Raw genomic sequence first — 7,566 nt, forward strand, 5'->3', positions numbered from 1 at the left:
GAAGAGATGGATAGGAGACCTTGGAGAAGAAGAGAAATCATGGGGACTAGGGAGCCGGACCTTCCCAGAGCTGCTTCAGCCAAAGTCTAGGCTGAGTGCCATCAGAGCTCACAGGGATAGAAACTCTGTGTCAGCTAGTGCATTGGGCCTTCTCACAGTACCCACTCCCAAAATTGTCTGATAAATGTTATGCTAAAGTAACCTGATATGTTTCTTCCATGTCCTTAAACTGTAATAAAACCTTTGGTTTTGTGCCTATAACCACAGTGGCCCTACTCCCACACCCATCTGATCCTACACCTTCCTCCTGCCACAGCTATCCATGGCTTCCTTCCCACTCACATATAGTCGGAGGGTTCTCACTTATCAACAACCGAGTGACTTGTCTTCTCTTGCTTAGGAAAGTCCCTCCCATCACAGCAGAGTGCTGCATTCATTCAGGCATGTATCCGTTTATTTACTTGTACCAGAAATTCTTTATATCTACTAATTGACACAAAATTTTGTTCTGTGAAAGCCTCAGGAATCTCCTTTGATATTTGTACTCAGAGTAAATCACATCCCTTACAGCTCAGCACCCATCACTCAGACTGAATTTTCCTCCCACCCTTCCATTGAGGCTTAGAGATGGGCCTCTTCTTACCAACATGCTGACTCATCTTGGCCGTGTTGGACAGGAGCCCAAAAGGATGGTCATTTGGATGTCCCAAATTTCAAGAGTTGCAAACTTTGACTCGGACAGTTTTTTGTTGTTTTTGGTTGTTGTTTTTTTTCAAGTCCACTTCCCACAGGAGATCTTAGATTGACAACTTCTACAAAGAGTAGGTGGGATCTGAGCGAGCCACCGTGGTTTCCAGGAACGCTTGTGTGACATCATCGTTGACACAGCTCAGTTCCAAGGTCCTGTGTTGAAACCAGAGATGACAAGTCAAACACAGCAAATGTTGAGACCAAGGTAGGAGGTTAAGCAAAAGGAAATCCAAAGTCTCTATAAACTTTCATTAAAATAAAATTTTAAAAAAAAGAAAGAAGGAAGTCATACACCAGTTGAAACTATTTCCTCAAAAGAATTACCGTTCATGAGTGGGTGTGAGGAACAACAGAATTCCGAACCCCTCTCCAGCCTCCTTTTCCTCTGAGAAAGGATGCTCTTACAGGCTGTTTCCACACCTGGGAGCTATTCTGTCCCTTCCTCTTTCCTGGCTCCTTCTCTAGGTTGTCTTGTCTTTGCTCCAGCTTTAAGTGTTCAGAGCACCTAATAACCCTTCCTCACAGCACTCTTCTTGCTTCCTGTCAGATTCTCATTTTGAAATGTATGTCTTCAAACACGTATGTCTTGTAGGTTATCAAGTGTTCTTCTGGGCTTGTTGCTCTTCTGTCTCTCTAGGACTCATTTTGGGTATTTTTTCCTTATCTTATTCTAAGCCACTAATTCTATCTTCAGGTGTAATTCATCTACTATAAACCCCACCTATAGAAGTTTGTTATCTTTCAAGATATTTTTATTTATTTTTATACATTTTATCATTTCGAGTTGTCTGGAGAAATTTCTAATCTTTTTATCCTCTTGCTCAAAAAGGATGAAGAAGGATCTTGGGAGCGGGCCAGCGGTCTGCTGTGAGGCGAGCCACCGCCCGTCCCTGCCCCTTGCCTCTCAGAAAGTCTGACTTATTTTTAAAACACAAGTGAACTGAGGAAGAGGAGGAAGAGAAGCCTCCCGACGCCCAGAGCTCTGAGAAGAAAGCTTCGAGAATTTACAACACATGACCCTCTGGGGCCCGGCCGCTGTTGGAAGGAATGACAGGCTTGAAGTCGAGCTGAGACCCCGCTGGGTTCATAGTTGCTCTGTTAATCACAAGGATGGAAATGTACAGCCCCTTTCCATGGGATACATGTATTTTATTAACTGCTTGGCCAGTCTGATTTGCATGATGGCTAATCTTACATAAAGAACCCAAATAGCTTTAATGTTTCCATTCACACACATAGACATGAAAATGGGGGTGGAAAGATTCCTTGCACACTGGACACTTACTGCACCTTGTAGCTTAATTAAATGTCCTGGGAGGCCACCAGTGAAACACACACACACACAAAAAAGGATGAAGAAGGTAAAGGTTGGTGGATGAATAGGTAGTAGGGTGAAAAGAAAAGCAGGGTACAGTGAGGATGTGATGAGGTGTAATAAATGACATTGATCTGTTGTAATTAATTTTATAAAACCAAATATACATGTGAATGACTGAATGAAAACCAGTATTTAAACAAATAATACGGTAAATATTACAAATATTTGTACCAAACACTTTTAGAGCTTAATATGTTATATGTGATGATGTCATGTAATGATACAATGTGCTATGTTATGATATGTTGTATTATGATTTTATATGATATGATATGATATGATATGATACATATCATTGAATCAGAACCAATGGGTTTTCACAGGCAGTAAATTGAGTGATAGGAGACTGCCCATGTTTCTCCTGCAACGCTACTCTAGAAAGACAAATTAACTATTGGAAGATGTCTTACAGAGGCGATAGATATTTTAATATGACTTTTCAGAATGAAGAGAATTTCTCTAGGGAAGAAGTATAGTTGTAAAGGAACTCTGACCATGGCGTCCAGTGGCAAGGTAAAAGTAAGCTTCATCTAAAGTGATAGGAGTAAAAGTGAGGAATCAAAACTGTTAAATGCCAGAAATAACTCCTGTCTGAATGCAATCACCAAGGAATTAAATCACCTCAGTGTGCTTCCTATGTCACAAATCAGAACTGTTGATGTGAATCAAATTTGCTCACATCACATTTAAAATACAATGTGTTCCAGTTGCCAATAATTTTGATGTTTAAAGTCTAAAAAACACATGTGAAGTTACTCTACCTCATTATTGCTGGATCTTGTTCCTCTAATTACATTTCATAGTTCACCAGTATCGACAGACTCACATTCATTTCAATCAACTAATTTGTTTTCACTTTTTTTATACTTATTTTTTTATTGAATTGCATACAATCATTGATATACATTGTGTTTCATTTATGTGCACTATGTTTTACATGCATATATATTTTATGTAATTACCATTGCTCTATGCCTTTTATCACTGTCTCTTCAAGTCTGCCCCGAATAGTTCCTGTTTCTTCACACAGTCCTTCCACCCACTAACCTCTGCTATTCTAGTGATTACCCGCCCCCTTTTTACACCACTCTTCTCCCCTTCTTCACCTTTTGAAGATTTATACATATCTTGTTCAGTTATCCTCCTATTTTCACAATAGTGGTCTTATGCAGTATTTGTCCTTTGAGGACTGAGCTATTTCACTCAACATAATGGTTTTTAGACTCTCCCACATTGTGTCTTATTTTACAAATAATTTTTGTTCTTTAATGCTGCATAGAATTCCATTGTAAAAATTTTATCACAATTTTTCTGTCCATCCATTTGTTTTGTGGTTTGTTTTTCTTTTTTTCTTGTGTACTGTTGAGTCAGATCTGATTGGCACAGGAAGAGATTGCCCCTCCTTCTCCTGCAGAGCATCTGGTGGATTCGACCCATGCTTCTTAAGGATTGAAGAGCAGCTTCTTGCCACCAGGCCACCAGAGCTCCCCTTTGCTGGTTCATTTCTTGATGGGCATTTAAATTGTTTCCATTTTCTTGCTATTGTGAATAACATTACTATGAGGGCAGGTGTCCATATCTGCATTCGTGACTCAGCTCTGATTTTCCTTGGGGTATACTCCCAGCAATGGAATAGCTGAGTCATATGGATTTTGTATGTTCACTCTTTTGAGGAAACATCAAACTACCTTCCATAGTGATTGTGCCATTTTACAACTGTCAATTTCTCCACATCTTCCCCAGTATTTAGTGTTTGTTATGTTGGTGAGAAGGTATTTCATCGTTGTTTTCATTTACATCTCTATGATTATCTGTGATTTTTAGTATTTCCCCATGTGTTTATTGACCATCTGAATGCCCCCCCTTAGTGAGGAGTCTTTTCATGTCATTTATCCATTCTGTAATTGGGTTATCAGTTCGTTTTCTTGTGGAGGCTTGTGTTGTTGGTAGTGGTGGTTTGCGCTGTAGAGTTAGAACTGACCCATAGCTGATTTTTGTGTATGGTGTGAGTATGGATCCTGCTTCTGTTTTCTGCAGGTGGTTGTCCAGTTTTGCCAACACCATTTGTTAAAGATGCTGCCGTTTCCTCATTTAATGGGTTTTATTTCCTGGTCAAAAATCAGTTGATCATATAGATCAGTTGATTTAGGCTACTTAATTCTATTCCATTGGTCTGTGTGTCTGCCATTATACCAATACCATGCTGTTTTGATTCCTACAGTTGTGTAGTAAGTAGGTTTTTAGATCAGGGGTGTGGTGTCTCCTACTTTGTTTTCATTTTTCAGAAGAGCTTTGTTTATTCAGAATCCCTTTCCTCTCTAAATAAAACTGAAATTTGCCTTTTTTTCTATAATTATATTTTATTAATTTTCATAAACATTTACAGAGATTTTGGGCTTCCACTCATTCATTGTTGCATTATTCTCTCTACCCTCCTCCCAGTTTGTTCTTGTCCAAATGCCACAGTGCTTGTCAAAGCCAGTTCTGATTAATCTTCTTTGTCAGTGTGTCCTTTGCCATACCCTATCACTCCTCCCTGAGAGAGACTTCACCCTGAGTCATAAGGAAAAGGGGATGGCGTATTCTCTTAGCTACTTCCTGCTGAAAAGGGACGCTGTGGGTTTCAGGGTGAAGATCTTCTCTCACTACTCTAAAGGGCCCCTTTGGCAGTAGGAAACACATAGACTATTATGGAGATTGATTTTGGAATTTAGATGCACTCTTATTGATTGTGCTTGACTGTACATGTTCATATCCTTGAAGATGTATCATGGGGGTGTTGCAACCTAGAAGACACAGATTTGACTAACAAGTTATAAGTACATGAGTCCAAAAATTATGGAAAAGTAAAAGAAAAGATTCTTTCATTGTTTTACAAACCCTCCCCCAGGTCCCCTCCACCATGTAGCCCTCGCTCTAGTCTCCTGTGATGACAGAAATACCCAATTATATCTCTCTTTTAAACGGTTCTCTCCCTCCTGTGTTTCAGTGCAGTATACATTATTGAACCCATCTTACTCAGTCTCTCCCCAACCCCAAGGACAGTCCCATTCTACAACAGTGGCATCATGTAATATTTGTCCTTTTGTGACTGGGATATTTCACTCAGCATAATGTTCTCCAGAGTCAACCATTTTGAATCATATTGCATGAGTTCCTTGTTTTTTAATGCAGCATAGTATTCCATTGTGCAAATATACCACAGCTTCTCTAGCCATTCGTTTGTTGATGGGCACTTAGGTTGTTTCCAGCTCCTTGCTATTGTGAACAAAGCTGCAATAAACATGGGTGTGCATATATCTGCTTGGATGTCAGCTATGGTCTCTTCAGGGTATATTCCCAGTAGTGGAATTGCTGGGTCAAATGGTATCTCTATTTGCAACTTTTTGAGAAAGCGCCATACTGCTTTCCACAGGGGTTGCACCATTTTACACTCCCACCAACAGTGAATCAGGGTTCCAGTTTCTCCACAACCTCGCCAGCATTTGTTGCTTGCTGTTCTGTTAAAGAAATTTGCCTTTTTTATCTCCTTGAAGAATAAGTTTGGTATCTGTATAGGCATTGTGAACACATAGGGAGCTTTGGTGACCTAGTGATAAGAAGCTGTGTTGCAATACTGATGGCACACGGTTCAAGGCCACCAACTGCTTCACAGGAAAAAGATTGGCAATCTCCTCCCATGCGATTAACCGCCTCTGAAAACTGGGTCAACAATGGGTCGATTCCAACTCTACGGTACACAACAGCATAGGCATTGTGTAGAACGTGTAGGTTGCTTTTGGTATGATTGTCATTTTCACAATATTGAGTCTTCCTGCCCATAATTGGAATATTTTTCCTAATTAAAGGCCTCCAATTGTTTCTTGCCATATTGTTCTGTAGCTTTCCTTACAAAGTTCTTTTGTGTCTTTATTGTTATTGATAGCTATCAAGTCAGAACTGTCTCATAACTGACCCTGCAGTGAGTCCTCAACAGCATACATGGAAACAACAAAAGATTTTCCATCTGCCTCCTTTGGAGTAACTGCTGGAGTTCAACTACCTTTGGGTGAGCAACACAATTCTTTACCACTAACCCACCAACGGCATTTGACTGTGTGGATCAAAACAAATTATGGCTAACATTGAGAGAATGGAAATGCCAGAATACTTGTGTTCATGTGAAACCTATACCTAGAAAAAGAGGTTGCTGTGTGAACAGAGCAAGAAAACACTACATGGTTTAAAATTAAGAAAGATGGGTGTCAGGGTTATAGCCTCTCTCCATACCTATTCAATCTGCATGCTGAGCAAATTCAGAAACCTTGGCTCTATGAAGAGGAGTATGGCATCAGGATTGAAGGATGACTCTTCAACAACCTGTATTATGCAGATGACACAATCTTGTTTGCTAAAAGTAAGGAGAACTTGAAGCATTTGCTGAAGAAGACTAAAAACTGCAGTCTTCAATATGGATTATACCTCAATGTCAAGAAAACCAAACTCACCACTGGATAAGCAAGGACTTTATTTTACTTGGGTCCACAATCAACACTCTTGGTACCAGCAGCCAGGAGATCAGGAGACATATTGTATTGGAAAAGTCTGCAGTCTGGGAAATCTCCAAATCACTGAGGAGTAATGATGTTAGTTTGAAGACTAAGGTGCATCTGATTCAGGCCATGATCTTTTTTTTATTATTAATTTTAATGAAAATTTACAGACTTTGGATTCCCATTCATTCATTGTTGCAGCCATGATCACTTGCTTTGCATATGAAATATGAGCAATGAATAACAATGACAGTAGAATTGGTGCCTTTGAACCATGGTGTTAGAGAAGAGTACTGAAAGTCCCATGTCCTGTCCAAAGAACAAGTAGACATGTCTTAGAGAAAGTGTAGCCAGAATACTTCTTGGAGGCAAAGAAAACAAAACCTTGTCTTACATTCTTTGGGGATGTTGCTAAGAGAGGCTGTTCCTTGGCAAGGGACATCATACTTGGAAAGAAAGTTGGAGGACCCACAAAAGAGAAGACGACCTTCAACCAGGTGGATTGACACAGTGACTGCTGCCATGGGCTCAGTTATGTCAGAAATTACGAGGATGGCACAAGATAGGACAAGGTCCTGCTCTGTTGTTCATAGAGTCGCTATGAGTCGTATTCAGCTCAGTGGTGCCTAATAACAATGAGAACAAGCCACCATGGCTCCCTAGTCTCTGGGAGGTTGTTGTCTCTGGTTAGATTTGTGTTACATTTATTCTTATGTATTTTATTCTATTTTATGGCTGACTATAGGAAATGGCATTCCTTTTCCATATCTTTGCTGTTGTAGAGAAATCCAACCAACTTTTGTGTGTTGATCTTGTATCTACAACTCCACTAAATTAGACCTGGATATGTAGAACTGCTAACCAAAAGATCATTGGTTCAAATATACCAATGCTTCTTGGGTGTAA

The sequence above is a fragment of the Elephantulus edwardii genome, unplaced genomic scaffold, assembly GCF_000299155.1.
Source record: "Elephantulus edwardii isolate Elephantulus edwardi_28Jun2011 unplaced genomic scaffold, EleEdw1.0 scaffold00041, whole genome shotgun sequence".
Taxonomy (NCBI): Eukaryota; Metazoa; Chordata; class Mammalia; order Macroscelidea; family Macroscelididae; genus Elephantulus; species Elephantulus edwardii.